Genomic DNA, 26,797 nt, shown 5'->3' with positions numbered 1-26,797 from the left:
AAAAGAAATGCCACAGTCGGGCGTCTGGGCGACGCCACATAAAGGGCTTTTAAAAGAAATGCCACAGTCGGGCGTCCGAGCGACGCCACATAAAGGGCTTTTAAAAGAAATGCCGCAGTCGGACGTCTGAGCGACATCGCAGAAAGGGCTTTCATTGAAAATAAAATATAACAATGCCACAGTCGGACGTCTGAGCGACGTCACAGAAAGGGCTTTTACTGAAAGTAAATAATAACAATACCACAGTTGGACGTCTGAGCAACATCACAGAAAGGGCTTTTATTCACAAGTAAATAATACTCATAATAAACATTCAATCCATGAAAATAAACAGGTTAGCCCATCCACAGGAATAATCATTTAACCGGGCTTAGCACTCATGTGATTCACCGGAGTCTGTCATCAAAACTGGCACTTGTCAGGATAAGATAATACTGAACTTGGACATGGAATAGATGATTCAAGGAATGTATGACTCTGCAGAGTTTGTACAAAAATTTTCCCACAGCCAACGGATTTCCGTAGTCACGAAGGACTAGTTCCATTTACGGTATTTTGGAAGAAAACACAGCTAACCAGTACACATCCATCCTACCTCTCGATGCTAGGAATCACCCTAGACATCGTCCAAGAAAAACTTTTGAGACGGGGAGATCACAATCTCGAATAGCATGGGATCAAATTTATATACGTGCGCTCTAAGGGGTGCCCCCCTCTCGGTCCCAACCGGAAACACCCATGCCCCCTGACCGGATGACTGGCTTCAATCCAGGGCCATGGAACCATCATCACGGCCTCTCCTTTTTGGTGTGTACCAGGTAAGCGGTTTACAACTTACTAAGCCATATTCCCTGCAGGAAAACATGTGGTAGTACAGGGGAGGAAGAATGGAAGGAACTGGAATGATACGGGTTGACACTGAAGTCATATAGCCTGGCATAAGACTGGCATGCTACAACACTGCCATCTTACCCATCCTCATGCCGACACATGGCCATGCATACTCACATCCATCCACTCATGGATTTTCGAAACTCGCTTGCCTCATCGTTGCATGTAACATGACATTCGTCGGTATGTTCATCAACATGCCATAAAATACTTAATGCAAACATGCCCAAACAATCATCATATCAAAAGTTCAAACATGCTTGCCTGGTTCAGAGTAGTCGGAGCCTAGCTCGGTGAAGTTTGCGGTCCCGTCACCTCCCTCGGTATCTACGGTATAAAGAAAATATACGCGCTATTGTGGATACCGTGAGCTGCACAAAAATTATTCCATATATTTTTCAAATAAATATGATAAAAAACTAGACAAAAATTTGAAGAGGACAGAAAAAGAATCACTCAAAAATTCCTTTCTGTTAAAAATTTATAAGGGTTTTAACCCAAGGACCCATCTGTAATGAAACGGAAAGTTCCCAGGGGCTAGCTTATAAAAATAGAAAATGCTTCGGTAGCGACTACGCCAACCCAGAGGGAAAGCGCATTTGGCAGAAGGCGTTTTCAGAAAACGCTTCGCTTAGAAAGGACAGAGAGGCTGACGGCGGGTCCCGCCCGTCAGGTTTGAATATTCAAACGGGGCGGCAGATTTCGCCGGTGCCCGAGAGCCGCGGTGGTCGCCGGCGGCGATCCACGGCGAGGTAGGGGGATCGGAGGGTACCTCCGTGTTCAGGGCGCCATTCCGTGTCGGTTGGTGGTGGTGGTCGCCACACCGACCCCCTTAGGAAAAATCTCATCCCCGAGATTTCAGCTGATCCTTAAATAAGTATGGATGTTCTGTCCAAAGAAAATCCTCTCTTTCCCAAGTTGCTTCACTTTCGGTGTGGTTGCTCCACTGAACACTGAAAAACTTGATGGTTTTCTGTCGGGTTCTCCTTTCAGACTCCTCTAATATTTTTACTGTGCGTTCCCGATAAGTGAGGTCTGGCTGCACGTCAATGTTCTCATGGGATACTTGCTTCTCTGGTTTGCTTACGCACTTCCTTAATTGAGAGACGTGGAACACGTCGTGGATGTCGGACAAGTCTTCGGGTAAGTCTAGCTGGTAGGCTACAGTGCCTCTTCGTGCCACTATGCAGAATGGTCCAATGAATCTTGGTGCTAACTTCCCCTTAATCTTAAACCGTTGCAGTCCCCTCATAGGTGATACTCGTAGGTACACAAATTCACCGGGTTCAAAATTGACCCCATGATGTTTCTGATCGTAATAACTCTTCTGTCGGCTTTGAGCGGTCTTGAGTCGGTCCCTGATTAGCTTGACTTTTTCCTCGGCTTCTTTGAGTATGTCTGGGCCCAAGATCCGGCTGTCTCCAGTTTCTGACCAATTTAGCGGGGTACGACATCTCCGTCCGTATAGGGATTCAAATGGTGCCATTTGCAGGCTGGCCTGGTAACTGTTGTTGTATGCGAACTCTGCATATGGTAGGCTTTCTTCCCAACTGGTTCCATAGGTGAGGACACATGCTCTCAGCATGTCTTCTAAAATTTGGTTTACGCGTTCAGTCTGTCCATCAGTCTGGGGATGGTAGGCTGTACGGAAGGCCGGTTGAGTTCCTAGAGCCTGTTGTAAATGATCCCAGAATCTCGAGACGAACTGAGTGCCTCTGTCGGATATTATAGTCTTCGGGACTCCATGCAGACAAACTATACGGGAGAGATAAATCCTGGCAAGCCTCTGAGTGTTGTAGGTTGTCTTCACTGGAATGAAATGTGCCACCTTGGTTAATCTATTGGTGATGACCCATATGGCATCATTCCCGTGTCGTGACTGAGGTAGTCCGACACATGGCCATGCATAGTCACATCCATCCACTCATGGATTTTCGAAACTCGCTTGCCTCATCGTTGCATGTAACATGACATTCGTCGGTATGTTCATCAACATGCCATAAACTACTTAATGCAAACATGCCAAAACAATCATCATATCAAAAGTTCAAACATGCTTGCCTGGTTCAGAGTAGTCGGAGCCTAGCTCGGTGAAGTTTGCGGTCCCGTCACCTCCTTCGGTATCTACGGTATAAAGAAAATATACGCGCTATCGTGAATACCGTGAGGTGCACAAAAATTATTCCCAATATTTTTCAAATAAATATGATAAAAAATTAGACAAAAATTTGAAGAGGACAGAAAAAGAATCACTCAAAAATTCCTTTCTGTTAAAAAGTTATAAGGGTTTTAACCCAAGGACCCATCTGTAATGAAACAGAAAGTTCCCAGGGGCTAGCTTATAAAAACAGAAAACGCTTCGGTAGCGACTACGCCAGCCCAGAGGGAAAGCGCATTTGGCAGAAGGCGTTTTCAGTAAACGCTTCGCTTAGAAAGGACAGAGAGGCTGACGGCGGGTCCCGCCCGTCAGGTTTGAATATTCAAACGGGGCGGCAGATTTCGTCGGTGCCCGAGAGCCGCGGTGGTCGCCGGCGGCGATCCACGGCGAGGCAGGGGGATCGCAGGGTACCTCCGTGTTCAGGGCGCCATTCCGTGTCGGTTGGTGGTGGTGGTCGCCGGCGAGTACCACGTCGACGGCGAGCCTTGCTCTGGCGGACGGCGGTTCGGGTGGTCGAGGGCCTCGTCGGAGGGAGCTGCGAAGGCCAAATTGAGGAGGGGGTTAGACTTCTGGTAGCTAGAGGAGGCTATAGACGAGATTTGGGTGCCGGGGACGGCCTCACCGGAGCGAATCGAGCTCGTGGCCGAGGCGGATCGGGGCGGCCGGAGTCGGGGGAGGAGACCTCCTCGAGGTCCCCCTGTTGGCCTGGTGGGGTGCTGGTGAGATGCAGAGGGGGTGTGTGCTCGAGAGCGAGTCCGGGAACCCTTTTTTAGGCGGTCCGAGGCGGTGGCCGAGAACGGGGTTCTCCGGCGAAGCTTACGGCGACGCGGGGCATTGGTCGGGGAGGTTTAGGGGTCGAGCGCCGTCGTGGGGGTTCACTGGGTTCGTTTAGGTGCTAAACTAGCCAGGGTTTGGGTGTTTTGGGCGAGCTCGACGGAACGGGGTGGCGCGGGCCCGTCGGCGGCAGGGAGCACGTTCCGTGCTTGCCGGGCCACGGCGACGGTGCCACGGGCGTGCGCTGGCTTGGCGGGGACACACGGAGAGCCAGGGGACGATGGGCGGCGCCGGGTGGCGTGGCGAGCGGGCTCGGGCCCTCACTGGCCGCCACGGGAGGCGCAGCCACCGCAGAAGCTTCCAACGCCGGCGAGGCTCGTCGCCACCGACGCTAGGAATCGACCAAGCATGCATGCGGGGTGCTGGACAAGGGGAAGAGGCTGCGTGCAACGCGCCAGGGCACACTGTGGCCGCGTGATCCGAAGTCTGACGAAGGAAAAACGACACTGAATTCTGAATTTTAACTGAAGGTGAACAGAACAATGTATGCAAGGTGTTCGATAGAATGATCTAGGCATCTAGGGATTTTTCCTTGAGCTGAAACTTGGTGGGGTGGCCTCTCATTGCACCAGGAGGCTGCATGAATTTTTGTGGAATTTTTGGAGAAGTGTGGATATGAATTTCATCAAATTTGTCAAATCTGGTCCAAACTTGCAGTGAGTGAAATTTGAAATTTTTGAAAATAAGAGTGGATCAAGATGGTTCTAGGTTGTGGATACTAAAGACAATCCAGGGGAGTTGGTTTGAGGTGAAAACTCAAAGGCAATGAGGTACTTGCTTTGAAAATCACTTAAGCTCAAAATAATTGGCATAAATGATTTGGGAAATAAAATAATTGAAATAAAATCCAAAACTTGTTTGGACTTGTTGAGATAGAGAAATTAGATTGTTCAAAGGTGGAGGGAGGGATTTTGAGAAGATTTACTATAGGAGACATGGTAAAACCATGGGAGTTTTCAAGATAAGAAAAACCTAAAAATTCATAAAGTTCTTTTTATAAGAAAAAGAATAATTTCCAAAAATACATTTTGAGAAGGGAACCATCAGAGAAAGAGTTTTAAATGATCAAACACCATAGTTTGAAGAAGATACAAAAATAAAATCTTTGCCAAAGAAGTTTTTAAGAGGAAGGTTTTCTGGAAAAATTTTAAATGGCCTCTTTTTTTTCAAAACCAACAAGGTTTTTGCTGAAAACCGAATAAAATTTTTGGAGTGTCACACCTTTCTCTTCTTCGCCGCGGGCGTTGGCCTGGTCGCACAACGAAGAAGAGTCAAGGATGAGCATCAGAAGCAATAGCAAGGCAAGACAAGAATACTTACTGGTCCACCGCGGTGTAGTTCCTCCGCTTCGTTAGCTTGAAGCGGAGAGCCTTGCAGCCTGAGGCGCAGGCACGCGGGCTTCAGGAGCGGAAGAAGGGGCAGCAGATGGACCGGTAGCAGCTCCAGGCGGTGTTGGGGCAGGAGCGTCATCCTGCGAGAGCAGCACCCACCCGCCCTTTGTTGGAACCGTGGGCGGCTCCCCCTATCCGAGAGGACGTCGGCCTCGTCATCATCGTCAGGTAGGAGGCGGAGGATGTCGGCCTTGCGCGAGGGGGAGGTCTCCCCCATCCCCTCGGGGGTCGCCGCCAGGTCGCGCTCCTCGCTCTCCTCTTCTTCCCCATCCCCGCGGGAGTCGCCAGATGACACGTCCACCGTTGCCACAGGGAATGCAGGGGGCGCCGGTGGCACGATGTTGCGCGCGCCAAAGGTGGGCATGGCGGCCACGACCTGCGCCCCGTCCTTCTAAAGGAACAAGGGGACATGGGCATTCGGCGGATACTCCTGTTCGTCCCTGACCAAGAGGCGGAGAGCCACAGCCAGCTCCTCTCCAGACAAGGCCTCCGAGCTCAAGCGAAGCTTGTCTTCTCCGTCCCCGAGCGTCCACAAGGGGCGCGAACGCGCCTAGAGAGGAGCCACCCGCAGCACCAGGAATTCCCTCAGGAGCATGGCCCCCATCACCTTTGCCACCTTCGCGTTGCCCGGCTTCAAGTCGGTGGTCATCTTCTCCAGCACCAACTTTGCCCGGTCGTCAGAAAGATTCGCGCGGGACCACCCCTTGTCGGACTAGGGCATCTCCGTCGGCAGCTTCAACCGTGGGTCGACACACTTGGCATCCATCATGCCCCATTTGGTCCTAAAGCCATCAGCCTCCTTTCTAGCCTTCAAGACCGCATTAACCTTGCTGGCTGCGACGAAGTTGGCGCACCCCATGGTGTGGCCGTCGTTGATTCAGAGGAAGAAGAAGTGGCGCAGCAGGGCCACAGATGACATCACCCTGACATACGCCTCATAGTAGAAAGCGAAGATCAACAAGAGAAGCACGGAGTTGGGATGGAGATAGAGGGCCTGCAACCTGTAATGTTGGAGGACGGAGTACAAGAAGTCGGAAAAGGGGGAACCAGGCCCGCGATGATCCCGCTCATGAAGAAGGGGTAGAAGGAGCTCTCTGAAGTCTCTGGCACGGCGGAGCCAGCCCGGAGCTTGGTCTTCCCCTTCTCGTTGTTTCCCCCACCATCAGCAGGCTCGTGGCGGCGAGGTTCTTCTCTGAGACATAGGGCGTGTCCAGAGCCGGGTCGTTCCAGGCAGGCGGCGAAGCGGCCTTGGCCTTTCGGGGCGCCATTGGTGGGAAGCTCGGAATGGGATTGGAGTAGATCTGTAGCTTTCGGAAGCAAGGAGCGAGAGAGGGGATCTGGAGCAAGGCAAAGGAAAGCAATGAAGGCAAGCGTTGCCCGCACCGACCTTTTTGTCAGGCGGGCAGTTGCCGAGGCAGCATGGGGAAGCGGAGAAGCTCACGTCCAATCAATCGCCACGTGCCAACCGCGGCCGCATGCTGTTGGGGCCCACGGCACTCCGCACTTGCCCTTTGGCTTTGCCTCGAAGCCAAGCCCGTGCGGGCCTTGGGCCCGGGGGCTACTGTCGGCATTCTAGGAACGGGGGTCCCCAGACTTGCCTGCCTGCAGCCCGCGGCGTGGCCCCTCAAGCGGCCTTGGACGACCCATCTTCACCAGCAAACACTCAAGACACTTGCGAGGGGCCAAGCCTCGCGAGGCGGATGACGCAAGACCTCCTCAGGGGCGGCCTCACTAGGCTGGCTAGCGAGGGGCGGAAAGATGAAGGCAAGAGACACCTAGCGAGGTTCCTGTGACGCAAACCATGACGACTGGAGCCAGGCGGGCACCAGCGCGGGCAGTGTCCTCGTTTCCTCTTTGGTGCTAAAGAGGCAAGCACATGCGAGGAGTCCCGAGGCATCAGGCAAAGGTTTCCATATTGGTGCAATGAGACCAAGACCAGTAGGACGGCAGGACGGAGGTCACCGTGGAGGCCAAGACGACATCACCACCTGAGCCTTTGGCAGGCGTAGAGTACTTTTGTTAGGATAACATGTACTACTGGCCTCCCTTCGAATTTGGTCATTGTGGGATCCCTTCCCGCCTAATATTTGGGAAGAGCACCCGGGCCTCTATATATAGGACTAGCCACCACCATAGTAGGGCGGATGATCCGATCGGCTCATCTAGAGAGAGAGAGAGAGAATCCTCACCCACACAAGCTGACCAAGCACAATAATACCTATCCTTAAGTGGATGTTCTTCCCTTGTAACCGTTCATCCTCAGCCAAGAGGCAATCCACCACACCACACTGCAGTAGCGTATTACACCACAACGGTGGCCTGAACTAGTATAAATCTTGTGTCTCTCTTTCTTTGCGTTCGTCGAGCTAGGCTGTGAGATTGTGTCGATTGCGAGCTAGAGAGGGGGAGAGATCTTTGTGCGCACCCAAGTGTTCGAACCTTAAGGGTTTTGCCGGAACCCAAAATCCGATAGCCTCCTCCTGTGTCAGGGGCCCGAAGAAGACCTCGTTTGTCCCACACCAGGCCGGCGCGAGAGGAAGCCCCTCCTCCTGAAACCTCATGTTGTCCCGTCTACTGAGAAAGTCCCACATCGGGCGAGAATGGTGCTGGAGTGGAGCAACTCGATGCCTAGCGAACTCCCTCACCACCATTGGCGCAGTCATGCCAAGGTCCTTCAACCACCTCAGCCTGGCCCAAATGGGGGCAAGGCAGGGGCTCGTGAGCTTCTGATGACCCAAGCCGGAGTTTGGAATAGCAGGCCCCACCGGAGCTTGGAGCAGAGGGTTGAGCACGCCGGCGTCAACAAACACCCATCGCGTATGAAACTCGCTCGTCGATGAAGGGAGCTCGAAGTTGATCCCCATGCCTGCAGTCGCAGCCACGGCCTGGAAGCCCACACACCCTGAGCTCTGCCGGGGACCGGTGAGATGCGATGAAAAGAAGTGGCGGAGGAGTGACACAGAGGGGGCGATGCCCACCATGCCCTCGCACACGAAGGCGAAGACGGCGAGAAGGGTCACAGCCTGTGGATCGAGATGGAGCATGTGGATCTGGTAATGCTCAAGCACCGACTTGAAGAAGGCGGAGAAGGGAGGAATCAGGCCAGCCTAGAGCGCATCAATGAAGATCGGAACCTCGGTAACTGCCCGGGCCACAGTGGAGCGAGACGCGGTCCAAGCCGACATCTCTCCCCACTCGTTGAAACTGGAGGCAAGCATTGGGCGCACCCTGTCCATGGCCTCGTCGTTGAGAACCCGAGGCCGGCCGAGCGCCGTCTCGAAGGATGGAGCTGCAGTTGGCAAGGACAGAGGCTTCTTCCCCTTTTCGGCTTGCTTCAGCGCCATGGCGGCGAAGCGGGGGGAGCACAGGTCGTACTGAGAAGATGGAGCAGGGCATCAAGGCAGCAAGGAGATTAGAAGAGCCAGGCGTGGCAAAGGAAGAATAACTGTGTAAGAGGCGGGACCGCATAGCTAGGCGGATTCAAGGGCAGCGTGGGGAAGCGAAGATGCCCACATCCAATCGTCCACCAAGCGTCAATCGAGGCCGCAGGCTTTTGAGGCCCGCGGTGCTCCGAACTTGGCCCTTGGCTTCGCTGCGATGCCAAGACCGAGCGGACCTTGGGCCCGGGGGCGACTGTCGGCGTTTTGGGAACGGGGGTCCCTAGACATGCCTGCCTGCGGCCTGCGGCGAGGCTGAACCAGCAGGCAGTATGGCCCATCTTCACCAACAAAGCTTCCAAGACCCTCGCAAGGGTCCAAGACTCGCGAGGCGGATGACGCAAGACCTCCTCGGGAGTGGCCTAGCCCGGAAAGCTACCTAGGAGCGGAGATATCAAGGTGGGGCAAACCTCACGAGACCCTCGTGACATGAGCCATGACGCACGACACCAGGCGGGCGCCAGGCGGGCGCCAGCTTGCGCAGCATCCTAATTTCCTCTTTGGTTCTAAGGAGGCCAGCGCAGCCGAAGAGTACCGAGGCATCAGGCAAAGGTTGCTATATTGGTGCAAGGAGACCAAGACCAGGAGGACGGCAAGATGGAGGTCATCATGGAGCCCAAGACGGCGTCACCATAGAGCTTTTCGTAGGCGAAGACCACTTTTGTCAGGATAACTTGTACTAGCTGTCCCCCATCAAATTGGCCCGCCATTGTTGGCTCCCTTCCCACTCGATATTTGGGAAGAGGACCAGGGCCAATATAAATAGGAGTAGCCACCACCCTAGCAGGGGACGGATCATTCAGACCATCCTCACACACACAAGCTCACCGAGCTCAAGAACACCTCAACCTTAGGAGGATGTTCTTCCCTTGTACTATTCATCATTAGCCCTAGAGGCAATCCACCACCATCACACTGCAGTAGGGTATTACACCACAACGGTGGCCTGAATCAGTATAAACCTCGTGTCCTTCTGTGTTGCGAGTTGGTCGAGTTCGTCCACGAGATCTTAGTGAGCTAGGGCGTAGATCGGTGGGAGGAAAAAACTTCATGCGCACCCCAGTGTTCGAACCTTAATGGTTTGCCGGAACCCCACATCCGACATTTGGCGGCCAGGTAGGTGTGCGCCGGAGCTCCTCCTCCACTGGCCAGCTCGTCGACGCTCCTCAGCCGCAATGTCCGGCGACTCAAGGGCCGGCTACGACCGTTGGGCAGCCTGGCCAGCCCGGGCAGCGCCGCCTGCCCATGAAGGTCTCGGCCCCGCACTCCAGGCGGCACGGGCGCCGCCAAACTCCGCCGGGCGCGGGCAGCACGGCCAGGCGTCATCCACCCTCACCCCACGGTAGGTACGGGCCGCCACAAAAGCGGCGAGCCACGCCGCAGCAACATGGAGCGTGGCTGAGGTTGCTCGGCCCATGGTGGCGCCCTGGGGATGACAGCACGGCATCCGACTGGAACCGTGGGGAGCGACGCTTGCGCCCGTGCCCGCCACGTGCGGCATGGGGGAGTCGGAGCCCCCTACGCCGCTGGCCATGATGATGTTGATGAAGCCCCCGGGCGTAGTTGATGGCGTGCCGATGTGGTGAGGTTCGCTTCGCGCCCCTGAAGTGGCCTGGTAGGAAGTCGATAGCCGAAGGGTGGTGCTCCTGACGCCGCTGCATCCAGCAGCTCAGCAACACACTCTAGCAGTGTGTCCCGACCGCTTTCCATCAGTCTGCCCCGCAACAGCTCCCTTGCCACAGTGAGCGTTGCCCGCATGTTTGCTTGCTCCTGCCGTGAGTGCGGCGCCGTTGCTGCGGCGTGGCTCGCCGCTCTTGTGGCGGCCCATACGTACCGTGGGGTGAGGGTGGATGATGCCTGGCCATGCTACCCGCGCCCGACGGAGTTTGGCGGTGCCCGTGCAGCCTGGAGTGCGGGGTCGAGACCTTCATGGGCAGGCGGCGCTGCCCGGGCTGGCCAGGCTGCCCAACGGTCGGAGCCGGCCCTTGAGTCGCCGGACATCTTGGCTGAGGAGCGTCGATGAGCTGTCCAGTGGAGGAGGAGCGCCCACGCACACCTACCTGGCGCGCCAAATGTCGGATGTGGGGTTCCGGCAAACCATTACGGTTCGAACACTGGGGTGCGCGTGAAGTCTTTTCCTCCCACCGATCTATGCCCTAGCTCACTAAGATCTCGTGGACGAACTCGACCAACTCGCAACACAGAAGGACACGTGATTTATACTGGTTCGAGCCACCGTTGTGGTGTAATACCCTACTGCAGTGTGGTGGTGCTGGATTGCCTCTAGGGCAAATGATGAACAGTACAAGGGAAGAACAGCCTCCTGAGGTTGAGGTGTTCTTGACCTCGGTGAGCTTGTGTGTGTGAGGATGGTCTGAATGATCCGTCCCCCACTAGGGTGGTGGCTAGTCCTATTTATATTGGCCTTGGTCCTCTTCCCAAATATCGAGCGGGAAGGGAGCCAACAATGGCGAGCCAATTTGAAGGGGGACAGCTAGTACAAGCTATCCTGACAAAAGTGGTCTTAGACTGCGAAAAGCTCTGTGGTGACACCATCTTGGGCTCCATGATGACCTCCGTCTTGCCGTCCTCTTGGTCTTGGTCTCGTTGCACCAATATAGCAACCTTTGCCTGATGCCTCGGTACTCTTCGGCTGCGCTGGCCTCCTTAGCACCAAAGAGGAAACAAGGACGCTACGCACGCAGGCGCCCGCCTGGTGTCGTGCGTCACGGCTCACGTCATGAGGGTCTCGTGAGGTTTGCCCCGCCTTGATATCTCCGCTCCTCGTGAGCCTGCCCGGCTAGGCCACTCCCGAGGAGGTCTTGCGTCGTCTGCCTCGCGAGGCTTGGAACCTCGCTAGGGTCTTGGATGCTTTGTTGGTGAAGATGGGTCGTATGGCCAGCTGGCTCAGCCACACCGCGGGCCACAGGCAGGCAAGTCTGGGGACCCCCGTTCCCAGAATGCCGACAACAACCCGGCCGGCTCAACGGCCTTGTTACATTGTACCCCTAGGGAGTTGCACTATACAACCCCCCAGGAGCCCTCATGCATGGGAGGATAGACTCACTCACCCACACACTCAAGCAAGCCACACCAGGCCAACTAGACTAGCCACACACCGGGGGAGGGAGCCACCTAAGCGTTGGCCTGCTTCCTTCTTCCTCCGCGATACAGCTCTAGGAGCAACTATGTACTGTTACATATAAACTACATTCGGCAGGACTAGGGGTGTTATCTGTCCGGAGAGCGCCGAGCCTGGGTATGTCTTTTGTCCGGCGCTCGCCCATGCCGACCTCGCCTCTGGATCCCACCAGTGCCCTCGAGCCTCCTCCTCTCTTTAGCCATCCCTTGGCATCTGCCTTGTGCCCAACAAGACAGTTCCGATAGGTGGTGCTATAGTACATCCACATTGATGGAGACTCCAACCTATGAAGGGTAACGGTTGCGCAAGTCCACAGAGGGATCCACCCACAAAGGGTCCACAAAGAAGCAACCTTGTCTATCCCACCATGGCCATCTCTCAAGTAGATCTGCATGAAGTAGGCGATCTCCTGGCCCTTACAAACTTCTTGGTTGAACTCCACAATCTTGTCGGAGGATCCCAAGAGACACCTAACCAATCCAGGAGACACCACTCTCCAAAAGGTAATAGATGTTGTGTTCATGATGAACTCCTTGCTCTTGTGCATCAAATGATAGTCTACCCAACACTCAACTCTCTCTCATAGATTTGGATATGGTGGAAAGATGATTTGAGTGGAAAGCAACTTGGAGAAGGCTAGAAATCAAGATTCTTGTGGTTGCATTGGAGTATCTTGATCTCAACTCATGAGTAGGTGGTTCTCTCTCAGAAAATGTAGGCTGGAAGTGTAGGCACGTTATGATGGCTCTCTCTCTCTTTTGGAGAAGAGGTTTAGGGGTATATATAGCCTCCACACAAAATCCAACCGTTACACACATTTGACCCAACTCAATCAAACCGAATAGAAGAACTCTGTGAGACCGATTTAGTTCCAAATATGAACGTTAGGAATCTCGGTGGGACTGACTGGAACAACACGGTGGGACCAATGCGCTAGGGTTAGGTAAAACCGCATCTTGGTGAGGACGATTGCTTGAACTCAGTGAGATCGATTTTAGCAAAGAGCAAACAGGGAGTTGGTCAAGCAAACTCGGTGTGACCGATCGCCCTTTTCGGTGAGACCGAAATGTTACGAAAGGGAAACAGAAAGTTTGTAGGGCCATCTCGGTGTGACCAAGATCCATATTAGTGTGACCGAGGTGTTAGGGTTTCTAGCAGTGGGTAGGTCAAATTAACTCGGTCGCACCAGATAGAAAGTTTCGGTGGGGCCGAGTTTGACTTTGAGTTTTGGACATATTTGGAAATGAGAGAGGGGTTGAGGGCTTCGGAGCAATATCACTAAGCATTTCGAGCAAGTAGACCATTAAGTAGCACCTCATCGCCATTGAATATTATTGGATTTCCTATGGACTCAATGTGATCTTGGATCACTAAAATATAAATGCAGAGTCTTGAGCTTTTGCTAATATGTGTCCTTGGCATCTTGAGGGGTCCACATCTCTAGTCCATGACATGCCATTCATTGAACTTTCTAATATATTTAACTTGAATGGATATTAGTTCAATGAGCTATATGTTGTTGTGAATTACCAAAACCACTCGGGGATTAGTTGCACTTTCACAATATACATAGTTCCCTTTGTCTGTCTGTATGTTACTTGCACAAGATTCGATCGTCGGTATCTACATACCTAGTTCAATCTCGTTATCGGCAAGTCTCCTTACTCGTTCCATTATACATAATCTTGTAACTAACTCCTTAGTCACTTTGCTTGCAAGCTTCTTGTGATGAGTATTACCAAGAGGGCATAGAGATACCTCTCCGGTACACGGAGTGACAAATCCTAATCTCGATCCATGCCAAACTCAACAGACACATTCGAAAATACTTTTAGAGCATCTTTATGATCACCCACTAACGTTGTCACGTTCGATAACACACAAGGTATTCCTCCGGTATCCAGGAGTTGCGTGATCTCATAGTCGAAGGAATATGTATTTGTCATTAAGAAAGCAATAATAATAAACTGAGCGATCATATGCTAAGCTAACGGATGGGTCTCATCCATCACATCATTTTCCTAATGATGTGATCCCGTTATCAAGTGACAAGACATGTCTATGGTTTGGAAACTTTAACCATCTTTGATCAACGAGCTATTATAGTAGAGACTTAATAGGGACACGATATTTCTTTGTGTATCCACACTTTTATTTAAGTTTCCGATCAATACAATTCTAGCAAGAATAATAAATCTTTATCATGAATAAAGAAATATAATAATAACAACTTTATTATTACCTCTAGGGCATATTTCCATCAGTCTCCCACTTGCACTAGAGTAAATAATCAAGATTACATTGTAATGAATCCAACACCCATGGAGTCTTGGTGCTGATCATGTTTTGCTTGCAGAAGAGGCTTAGTCAATGGGTCTGCTACATTTAGATCTGTATGTATTTTGCAAATCTCTATGTCTCCATCCTTGACCTTTTCACGAATGGATTTGAAGCGTCTCTTGATGTGTTTTGTTATCTTATGAAACATGGATTCCTTCGCTAAGGCAATTGCTCTAGTGTTGTCACAAGAGATTTTCGTTGGACCTTATGCAATAGGTATTACACCTAGATCAGATATGAACTCCTTCATCCAGACTCCTTCATTTGCTGCTTCCGAAGCAGCTATGTGCTCTGCTTCACACGTAGATCCCGCCACGACGCTCTGCATGGAACTCTAACAACTGAAAACTCTATGATTCAATATAAATATGTATCCGGTTTGTGACTTAGAGTCATCTGGATCAGTGTTGAAGCTAGCATCGACGTAACCATTTACAATGAGCTCTTCATCACCTCCATAAAATGAGAAACATATCCTTGGTCCTTTTCATGTACTTTAGGATATTCTTGACCGATGTCCAGCGGATCTCCTAGATTACTTTGGTATCTCCTTGCCAAACTTATGGAAAGGCACACATCAGGTGTAACACCCTCGATGCGGCTATATCTCCCACGTGTCGAGGCACGACTTAGAGGCATAACCGCATTGAAAGCAATGTCGCAAGTTAGGCAATCTTCACAACATCCCATGTAATATAGATAATAAAAGGGGAGATAACATAGTTGTCTTACACTCGCCACGTCAATCAAGTACATAAATAGCATTACATCAACACCGTGTCCACTTCCCGGACACCGCCGAGAAGAGACCATCACGGTGACTCACACTATTGATTCATTTTAATTAAATTAAGGTTCAAGTTATCTACAACTGGACATTAACAAATTCCCATCTGCCCATAACCGCGGGCTCGGTTTTCAAAAGCTCAAATCCCTGCAGGGGGTCCCAACTTAGCCCATGACAAGCTCTCACGGTCAACGAAGGAATATACCTTCTCCCGAGACGTTCCGATCAGACTCAGTATCTCGGTTCTTCGAGACACTTGGACAGGTTAAAACAAATCCAGCAACACCGCCCGAATGTGCCTACAAATCCCAATAGGAGCTGCACATATCTCGTTCTCAGGGCACACTCAGATTGTCTGAGGTACGGGTAGGCCAGCCCAGAGTTGCCCCTGGTGGCCACCGGCAGCTGACAGGTGGACCAACACTTAGAGGAGCACTGGCTCGGGGGGTTTAAAATAGGATGACCCTCAGGCTCCGGAAACCCAAGGGAAAAAGAGGCTAGGTGGAAAATGGTAAAACCAAGGTTGGGCATTGCTGGACAAGCTTTAATAAATACGAACTATCAAGGGGTTCCCATTATAACCCAACCGCGTAAGGAACGCAAAATCGGGGAACATAACACCGATATGACGGAAACTAGGGTGGCAAGAGTGGAACAAAACACTAGGCGAGAGGCCGAGCCTTCCACCCTTTACCAAGTATATAGATGCATTAAGATAACATGGCAATATAATGATATCCCAACAAGTAAATAATGTCCCAACAAGGAACGGTCTCCAATCTTCACCTGCAACTAGCAACGCTATAAGAGGGGCTGAGCAAAGCGGTAACATAGCCAATCAACGGTTTGCTAGGACATGGTGGGTTAGAGGTTTGACATGGCAATTTGGGAGGCATGATAAGCAAGTGGTAGGCATTGTAGCATAGGCATAGCAAAAGAGCGAGCATCTAGCAAAGCAAAGATAGTAGTGATTTTGAGGGTATGATCATCTTGCCTGCAAAGTTGTCAGAGTTGACTGGATCCTCGAAAGAAAACTCAACGGGCTCCTCATTAGCGAACTCGTCTCCCGTCTCTACCCAAACGAGACAAACAAGCAACAAGGACACAATCAACCACGTGCAAGGCTCAAACAATATGATGCAAGGATGGTATGCTATGCTGGATGCAATATGTGATGCATATGCAGGATATGACAAGGAACGAATAAACCTGGCCTCAACTTGGAAAACCAAGTGCGCCACTGGAAAAATGAGATGAAATCGCTTGAAAAGGATATAAAGATCACCGGAATCGGAGTTACGGTTTGGAAATGGCAAGCAATTCAAATATGAGACCGGTCTTCGATTTACAGCAAGTAGCCACATAAATGCAACAAGATGAGCATGCTACAACACCCAAACATGACAACAAATTACATGGAAGGGATCCATTCATGATGCTTAACAAAAGTGTAGCACTGAGCTACGGCTAATTCATCCATTAACAGGTTCAAACAAGCATGGAAAAAATGCATTTGACAAACAAATTTCAGACTTTGTGAAATTAACACTTGTCTGGAATTTCAGATCAGATAGCACTCTTTGGAGCAAGAAATCTATATGCTACAGGACCTGAACATGGCAAAGTAAATCATGGCATGGAGCTACTCAAAGAGCTTAACAAAAGTCCCTTAGTGACCTTGAGCCAAAAGGGATCAGAAAATACAATTGCAATCATGTCAACATGGCAAAAACATAATCAGTTCTCAGACTTAGTGAAAACCGGAGCATGCTGAAAATAGATATCAAGTAGGCATGTTTACGAGCTCGAAGCACTCACTACGGAGAAAGTCATGACAATCTAAGCATACACCCATCAAGAATACACAAAATTCAAGCTAGACATGGCAAGAACAATAACATAGCATGCACGGATCAACTACAACATCCTCGGCAAAATTGCTAACAAGTAGACAATCTGCCCAGATTCACGAAATGACAAAAGTAGAGCTCGATTGACACAAGCTAGGGTGCTCCATAATTGCAAACAAAAGCATGGATGGATAGAGCACTACAATATTAACAAAAACATCCTTATTGATCATCCTCAAAAGAGGCACGGATCACTAGGAAACAACATGAACATATGACATAATGAGATAAACAGCCCAAGGACTTAGTGGAAATGCTAAATCCCTGAAATCAGCATTAACGAATGCCCCACTTTGCAAGCTTGTGCTAGTCACCACACACATCAAAAAAGTACATGGGTAGCACCTCTGTATAGATGGCAAAGCATATAAAAAAACTCATGAAGAGCTCAGGGGCATATCATGCACACATTAATCATGGCAAAAATGACAAATAGCTATTTGGTGCAGCAGATCTGACAATTAACTCAAATAGCTCTCTTCTAACAGCATTTCGGGCATCAAGATGAACTCAAATGAAAATGATGCAATGAGATGAAATGATGTACTCTCTGAGACAAACATTTTGATATGATATATGCTTGAATCAGAGCTATGGATGCAAAGTTGTGACATGATGAACATGGGCAAAATAATTAGGGTTCGGGGAAAAAGTCAACCGACTCGTTTGGATCTGGATCCAGATCCGGTACTGTAGTAGTGCACGATTTCCGAGGATGGCCGGCCGGAGTTGTTCGTCGAGGGAGCGCCGGAGTAGTGGAGGAGGCCGGGGAAGGTGCGCCGGTGAGGGAGGAAGAGTCGGCGGCCTCGGACGGCGCCTGCCGGCGAGGGACAAGACGGCAGGGCGGCAGATGTCAGCGCCGGACGGCGTGGGAGCTCGCCGGAGTATAGCTCTCTCCGGCGAGAGGTGCGGCGGTCATCGCGGAGCGCTGTGGCGGCGCGGTAGCGCGGCCGTTGAGCGAGACGGCGCGGGTGGGGAACCTGGCGGCGGGGCGCGATGGGCCGGGGAGGGCCCGGTGCGGGCTTCGCTGGGCCGGCGGCGGGGAAGGTGGCGCGATGAGAAGTGGCGGCGGCGGATTCGTCGGAGGCGGTGGTCGGACATGTCCGGGCAGTGGGGATTTTTGTCCGTTGCGCGAGGTAGGGGAAGGCTAGGGTTAGACCACAAATTTCGGAGGAGAGCACATACTTATAGGTAGAGGGAGCTAGGAGAGTCCAATGAGGTGCGGTTTTCGGCCACGCGATCGTGATCGAACGACCGAGATGATGGAGGAGGTTTAGGTGGGTTTTGGGCCACTTTGGAGGGGTGTTGGTCTGCAACACAGACGAGGCCTTCTCGGTCCCTCGGTTAACCGTTGGAGCATCAAACGAAGTCCAAATGGTACGAAACTTGACAGGCGGTCTACCAGTAGTAAACCAAGGCCGCTTGGCAAGTCTCGGTCCAATCCGGAAATGTTTAACCCCTACACATGAAAAGAAGGTAGAAATGACCACCGGAGGAGATAAGAGCACCGGATTGCAAAACGAACAACGGGAAAAATGCTCAGATGCATGAGACGAACATGTATGCAAATGAAATGCACATGATGACATGATATGCAATGCATGACATGCAAGCAATGACAAGGCAACAACAGCGAATAACTGGACGACACCTGGCACATCGGTCTCGGGGCGTTACAACACTCCACCACTACGAGAGTATCTCGTCCCGAGATCTAGAATGGCACTAGAGGGAAAACGGAAGAGAAAGAGAAGAGGTAAAACTAAGTTGCTCCTTTGACAAACGAGTGAAACCAAAGAGCCTTGAAAAGGTTAAGCCATATCGAGAAAAGAATACAACGGAGACAAATGAAGATGAAAGCACTCCGGTAGGAAAGAGGAAACAAGGAATTACAAATTCGGACAGCACTCCGGTTAAATGTATAGGCATGGAAAGAACACGATCCTGACAAAGCAAGAAGATGGGTTGGAGAGAGCAACATCACAATGCCTCCGGAACGAAGGGAAACAAGATCTTGAGAGAGCACGGTTACAACAAATTTTAAAACGGAGTTGTTGGAAAACCAACAACGAAAAGAATAAGCTTGATATGGTCTTATGGAATACATCTCAAATTATGAGGTGACAGCCTGCCACTCACGGGAAAAGAATTGGATTGATATGAACGAGGAGACGAGAAACTTATTTCACCGGGAGGATAAATGAAGAACTTGGGTCCTTTGTAAACACCATAGATAGCAACAATCCTTAGGGAAGGCTTTGGTGAAACATAACCCAAGATAACTCCAAAGAAGAGATTGATGGATATAAAATACCTCATTCTTAATAACATGTGAATCATGAACTCAAATTATCAAGAATTATGTAAAACCACTTCCAATGATACGGTAGAAAGAAATGCACTCCGGATAGCAAGATGAAGAAAGCTTGAGCTCCCTAGAAATGAATCTCGATGAAAACTTCGAGAATGAATTAAATCCTTGATGAATCCACTATGAATTAAATCCTTGATGAAAACTTGCCAGTCATGTGATTAGTACACCCACTATCAATAATCCATTCTAAAGCAGCTGGTGTCGTACCCTACAGTGCAGTTAGGGGGATAGGCTTCACGAAGAGAATTGTGAAGCATAAACATTTGATGAGCAAGTGGATTATGAAAGCTTAGTTCGAGGTTAGGACTGATAGGGCAAGTAGCAAGCGACTCAGGAACAAAATACATAATAAGACCATTTGGGCATTTGATCTTGCGCCCTACAAGATGTTTAAGGTCCCCAGCAATAGCTTCATACGAATTTGATTCTCGGCTGGAGACCTTTCCTTGCAAAAGAGAGTTAAGCTTTCTTAGCCACCCACATCTTGAAGGGTGGCTTCAAAGCAATGAGTCTAAGTGTAGCATCTGAGAACTTTGGCTTTGGAGCCCTAGCAAAAAGTCTTGTTGGTGGACAATAGTACTCATAAGAATAAGCAGAGTAGTTCTTGGTCTTATGAACATGGCGGTTTGATGAAACGCGCTCATATTCATAGGCCTGAGTATGGATTCCCTGCAAAACATTTGCATTAGTGCGACTCAGGTGAGTCCTTTGTCTGTATGAAGCCTTTGGACCATATGAAGCCTGTGGTCTGGGGTTTGTCTTCTTCACTTGTGGTGTCATGACGACATTCATAGGAAGATTCTCCAACAACCTTTTCGGCACCCAGACTTTCTTCATAGGTGGCCCATTCCTGCAGTTAGTACCAATATACCTGGCATACACTTCACCACTCTGATTCTTAAACAATTTATAGTTTGCATCAAAGGATTCATCAATAACAATGGGATTAGCACAATTGAAGCCTGACAGGGTGGATGGATCCACTGAGGGTTCCTTTGAAGCAACCCATGTGGTTTTGGGTTACTGCTCAGGTTTCCAGTAAGAGCCATCAGCATTCATTTTCCTGTCGAACCCAAGACCCACTTTCCTACGGTTTCGGTTCAGGATCTGCCTTTTGAGAACATCAAATAGTGTCTGATGCCCTTTGAGACTTTTGTACATCCCTGTTTCAAGCAATGTCTTCAACCTTGCATTTTCATCAGCAATAGCAGTGGTATCCCAAGCAGAGGGGTTAGTTACCACATCAACAGTTGAAGATATTGCAATAGTAGCAGCAGTAGAACATCCAGCAACAGAAGTAGCGTTGTCGCGCTCAATGCATTTAAGATATGGTGGTTCAAATCCTTCCTGGGTGGAACTGATCTGTTTAGCGTGAAGTGACTCATTTTCCTTTTGAAGATCTTCATGAGCCGCTCTCAATTTCTCAAGATCTTGCTTCATTTGAAGATAATCATAGGAAAGCTTTTCATGAGTTGTTGAGAGCGTTTCATGACGACTTTCAAGTTCCTCATAATTAACATGAAGATTTTTTATGTCTTCAATTAAGGACTGAGATCGAGTCATTTCAGCGTCTAACAGGTCATCGCTTTTGTCTAACAGTTGCTGAATATTTTCCATACCTTTCTGTTGTTCAGTTGCAATTTTAGCAAGTGTTTTGTAGCTGGGTTTGGGACCACAATCAGAGTCATCTTCACTGGATGTTTGATAGCGAGTAGTGCGTGTGTTTACCTTGGCACCGCGTGCCATGAAGCAGTTGGTGGGAGCGGAGTAGTCCTTGTCATTTGCATCGGTGTCGGTGATGAAGTCATTGTCTTCAGTGTTGAAGATGGACTTGGCAACATATGCCGTAGCCAGACTTGCAACGCCAGAATCTAACTCCTCCTCAGACTCCACCTCCGCATCCTTAGAAGCGGACTCCTCCTTTGAATCCATTTCTTTGCCAACAAACACACGAGCCTTGCCAGATGAGCTCTTCTTGTGTGACGAAGACTTTGAGGAAGACTTTGAGTATTTCTTCTTCTTCTTTTCATCAGAATCATATTCCTTGCTCTTCTTCTTGGACTTGTGGCATGTTCTCTTCTTGTAGTCACGATCAGAAGCTTCATCATTCCTTGAGCTGGATCGTGAGGACTTTCTGAATCATTTCTTCTTGGTGAATTTCTGGAACTTCTTCACAAGCATAGCAAGCTCCTTTCCAATGTCTTTGGGATCATCAGAACTGCAGTCAGATTATCTTCAGATGAGGAAACAACTTTTGCCTTCAAGGCACGAGTCCGGCCATAGTTGGGACCATAGATATCCCGTTTCTCAGAAAGGTGAAACTCATGTGTGTTGAGCCTTTCAAGTATGTCAGATGGATCGAGTCTCTTGAAGTCAGGGCATTCTTGAATCATCTGGGCTAGGGTGTCAAACGAGCTGTCAAGTGATCTCAGGAGTGTCTTGACGATTTCATGCTTGGTGATCTCAGTGGCACCGAGAGCTTGAAGCTCATTTGTGATGTCAGTAAGGCGATCAAACGTGAGCTGAACATTCGCATTGTCGTTTCTCTTGAAGCGGTTGAAGAGCTTGCGAAGGACACTGATCTTTTGATCTCTCTGGGTTGAGACGCCTTCGTTGACCTTGGAGAGCCAGTCCCAGACTACCTTGGATGTTACTAGAGCACTCACACGGCCATACTGCCCTTTGGTCAGATGACCACAAATGATATTCTTGGAAGTGGAATCCAGTTGAACAAACTTCTTGACATCAGCAGTGGTGACACCTTCACCAGCCATGGGGACGCTGAAAGTGCGTTATATCGACTAGAGGGGGGGTGAATAGGCGATTTTTATGAAAGTCTTCAAAACGTGGAAGTTATGAAGAGAAACGATAGAAATAAACCTATTACCATGCAGCGGAAGGTAGACTACACTAGGCAAGCCATAGTCAAGTATTCAATCGAGTGAAAGCACAATGACTTAATAGCAGCAATGTAGTAAGGATCAGGTAGGAAGATATTATGAAGCCATACAGAACATGCCGTCACTCAGTGAAGACAAAAGATAGTGCAAACATACAATGACTTCACAAGGAGCAACAGTAAATAAAGGGAAGGGAAGATGAAACCAGTGACACGCTGAAGACAATGATTTGTGGGACCAATTCCAGTTGCCATGACAACTGTACGTCTGGTTAGGGCGGCTAGGTATTTAAACCTTAGGACACACAGTCCCGGACACCCAGTCCTGAACACGCAGCTCAGGACACCTAGTCCTCACCGTATTCCCCTTGAGCTAAGGTCACACAGACCTCGCCCATTCACTCTGGTAAGTCTTCAAGGTAGACACCCAAACCTTCAAAGACTTCGTTCACTGGCAATCCGCAATGTCTCTTGGATGCTCAGAACGCGACGCCTAACCGGCTGGAGGATGCACAGTCCTCAAGTGTAATAAGTCTTCAGATCACACAGACAAGAAGACTTAAGTGATGCCTAATTCTCTTTGGCTCTGGGTGGTTAGGGCTTTATCCTTGCAAGGAATTCTCTCTCAAAGGCTTCGAGGTGGCTTGCTCTCAAATGACAAAAGCGTACTCTTAAACTGAGCAGCCAGCCATTTATGGTTGTAGGGGGTGGGCTACTTATAGCCACTTGGCAACCCGACCTGATTTGTCCGAAATGACCCTGGGTCACTAAGGAACTGACGCGTGTTCCAACGGTCAGATTGCAAACTCACACAGCAACTTTACTTGGTCTACAAGCAAAGCTGACTTGTCCGACTCTGGACAAGATTCACTCTCATACTCTTCACTCGAAGACATAGGTTTTTTTGGTTAGGCATCACTTCAGTCATTCTGACTGGTTCTCTTGGACCCCACTTAACAGTACGATGGTTCCTATAACTCAACACAAAAGAAAAAGAACTATGAAAGATCTAAGTCTTCGAGCTCCATAGGCTTCATGTGGTGTCTTCTCTTGTCATAGTCTTCAATGTGAATATCTTCATATACCACCTTTGACTTCAATGTCTTCATACATTTTTAGGGGTCATCTCTGGTAGGAAAACCGAATCAATGAGGGACTTCTACCTGTGTTTATCCTGCAATTCTCACAAACACATTAGTCCCTCAACTAGGTTTGTCGTCAATACTCCAAAACCAACTAGGGGTGGCACTAGATGCACTTACAATCTCCCCCTTTTTGGTGATTGATGACAAACTAGTTGAAGTTTTCAACGGGGAATATAATCCGTGAAATTGTAAAGGATAAGGAATTGTCTTCATAAGTTGCAAGGGCTCCCCCTGAAGATGTGCATATAAGTAATTTGCTTTTGGAATGCAAATGCAGATGGCAGGTTGTACTTGTGGAGATCCACTTCAACTTATGATGACAATCCACTATGCATGTGAAAGTATATGAAGATAATGACAATGCATAATGGAAAATGGACGTCTGTAGAATGATCTAAGTGCGGAATTTATCGTCGCACATGCGGAATTTATCATCGCAAAACAAAGTGGCAGATAAGTAGCAGACGACCATCGAGTTTAAGTGTTACAACTCAAAGAACCAAATGTAGCAAAACGAGAGTTGTAAGCACGAAGCAAAATATAAAGCACCCGCCCATATGAACCCGCTTGAAGACTATCAACCTCATATGCTTCTCCCCCTTTTGTCAGTAAGGACCAAAAAGGTTTGAAGACATAGAGCATCTACTCATTCCCATGAGGAGTAGGTGAAGTAGCCGGGTCGTTGGTGGTGTTTGGCGGTGCTGAAGAGCTTGGAGCAGAGTTGACGCGTGCTGAAGGAGGTGGCGGTGAAGTCATCGTCTTCATCTTCGATAACTCTGGCAGTCACTGTTGCAGCAGATGAAGAGAACTCAGAGTCTTCAAGGGATGGAGTTCCTAGCAGCACAGCCCTTTGAGGAGGTGTGGAGTCAAACTTGAATCGCTCAGTGAAGCCATCCTCTTGAAGATCATCTTCAGAACACATCATCGTTAGCCCTTTCCATGTGCGGCGACAGGTTTCATGGGCAACGAAAGCATTCTTGGTGGCAAGATTGCGAATGCGATTAACATCCACCAAGAGGATTTTCATCTGACGCTTCATCCAGTCATGATGCCTATCCTATTTCTGATGAAGAGCCACAAGAAGCTCTCGGTCGTTGAGAACACGAGCGCACTTCTTGGGTCTTGGAGCAGTTGTACTATCAGTGGCTTCAGTGGACGCAGGGTGTGGTGCACGTGTAGTGCCAGCCAAAGGATACACCCGAGTGACTGCTTCAACTCCTTCAATGTTCTGCGAGAAACTCTGATGCTCTGCATTCTAAAGACTTAGAGGTTCCTTTGCAGGCTCAGGATAGATGGCTTCAGTAGAGATATCCACATCAGGCAGAAAAATCCTATGATTGCGAGCAGATGGCTGATATGAGATATCGGAGTGAAGTTTAATTAGCCACATTACCCATGGGGCGTAGAACTTCAAGCCAAACAGATCAGAGCCTGATGCAGCAAGTTGGCGGATGAATAAGTCCTATGCATTGAAGCATTTTCCATGAAGAATATAGAAGACAAAAGTCTTCATTGCACCCTAAAGCTTGGCATTTGGAGAGTGTCCCTTGATGGGCTAGAGAGTTCGCCTGATGATATGATAGATGGTTCTTGGCAGATACTCAAGGTCTTCAACGAAGAACTCCGTGGGATAAGTAGCATCTTGGGGTAATGGCTTCATCATGCTGAGCTTCTGACTCATATCAGGTTCAGGCCTCTTAAAGATGCTCTCAATAGCTTCACTATGCAGCTGAAAGCCATGCTTGTAGAGATCGCCAGGAGTGGGCAAGCCAGTGAGCTCAATGATGTCAAATGCATTGGCTTCGTGATGAACGTTGCCGGTCATCCACTCCAGGACCCAAGTCTTCGAATCTCTGCTATACCCGCGGATGTGAAGTGTGGCATAGAATTGGAGCAGCAGCTCTTCATTCCAATGCTCTTGGTCAGTAACGAACGGCAGCAGTCCAACTTCCTTGAAGCAATCCAAAGCTTCTTCTAGACAGGGCAGACCAACTATAGCTTCAATGTCAAGGCGCTTGTGTGGGAAGATGCAACCTTGGTTGTAAATAATGCATGAGTAATAACTTCGCTGAGGATAGCTCCATAACCGATCAGATGATATCCTTTCCCTTGAGTAGGGGTTCCTGGAGCTATCGAACAATGTGTTGTCTGCCCTGAAGCCATTGATATTGAAGGAGCCAGGTGTAGATGCAGGACCTGGGAACCTTCGCAATCTTGGGATTGGCTTCTGTACCTGAGGCCTGTGCTCAACATGATAGTCGAACTGGGGACTGGTAGCAGACTCAGGAACAGAAGTGGCGGGATCAGTGGCTTCGCTGTCTTCTGATGCCTTTGTTGGGGAGGGCTCCACATTAGCCTCATTGGTGGTTGTGGCAGCCTCAAGATTTTCATCCTCCACTTGACGAGCTGGAGGGTCGGTCACAAGCACGTTCTCCTTGAGAACTGCTTCTTGGTGGGACAGGGGGGTCTTGTGGGACTTCTTCTTCCGCGGCTGATGCAGCCGGATTGTCTTCAGCAGAGACTTGAGGCCTTGGACCTTTGCGAAGCCTGCGCAACGCGAGCGACGCCTGTGGAGTTTCAGTGGGCGGGGCCTCATAGTCTTCTTCCTCTTGTGGGCGATCCGCCCATGAAGCATCCTGTGCAATTGGCGTCAGTGGACGACCAATGCTGATGAGTTCGCTGTTCTCACGTTGAGGAAGGACTGCACCATCTTCTACATGGTCCTGTTGACCAACGTCTTCAGCAGCGATGGGATCAGCTGCTGGAAAGTCTTCAGCTTCATGAGCCTCTGTGGAAGCAGGCTCATGGATTGTCAGTTGTCGTTCAGCTTCAGGATAGACCATCGAAATAGGTTCAACTATCAAAGGCTCTGTGGGAGCAGCCCGATCTTTCTTGGTCTTCCTCTTCTTCTTGGAGGGGGCAGTTGGAGAGGCTTCAGAATGTTTCCTCTTCCTGGCTTCAGCCTCAGCAGTCCTTGTCTTCTTGAGCTCTGAAGCGGTTGACCGACTTTTTGGCTTCGAGCCAGTTAGTCTAGTTGGGAAGACAATCGGAACTGCATCCTACCTTGGTGCGTCAGGTTCAGCCATTGCAGGCTTCATCTTCTTCTTTGCGGCCATCCTGGGGTCGATGCCAGGACGCGCAAGGTCCTTGCGCTTCTCAGCCTCATTGTAGGTTTTCACACATCTGTCAGCCAGAGTCTTCATGCGCTCACGCGAACCCTGAGCTTCTGCACGTTTCTTCAGAAAGGCTTCCTTGAGCTCATGCATCATGATCTTGAAGTTCTTCCCTTCTTGCACACTGAGCTTGGCCATATGCTTCTTGAACTGAGCCTTTTAATAGTCAATCTTTTGCTTCAGCTCAACAATGCACTGGGCGATAGCTAGCTCTGAAGCAATGGCGCCTTGGAAGGGGACACTGAGGCCAATGGCAAGATGCAGATCTTCAAAGCTGATGTTTGGCGTATCAAACCACTCGTCAATGAAGTTGTGG

The sequence above is a fragment of the Triticum urartu genome, chromosome 6 (genome assembly GCF_003073215.2).
Source record: "Triticum urartu cultivar G1812 chromosome 6, Tu2.1, whole genome shotgun sequence".
Taxonomy (NCBI): Eukaryota; Viridiplantae; Streptophyta; class Magnoliopsida; order Poales; family Poaceae; genus Triticum; species Triticum urartu.
The sequence above is the reverse complement of the archived record's forward strand: the minus strand, read 5'-3'. Positions refer to the sequence as shown.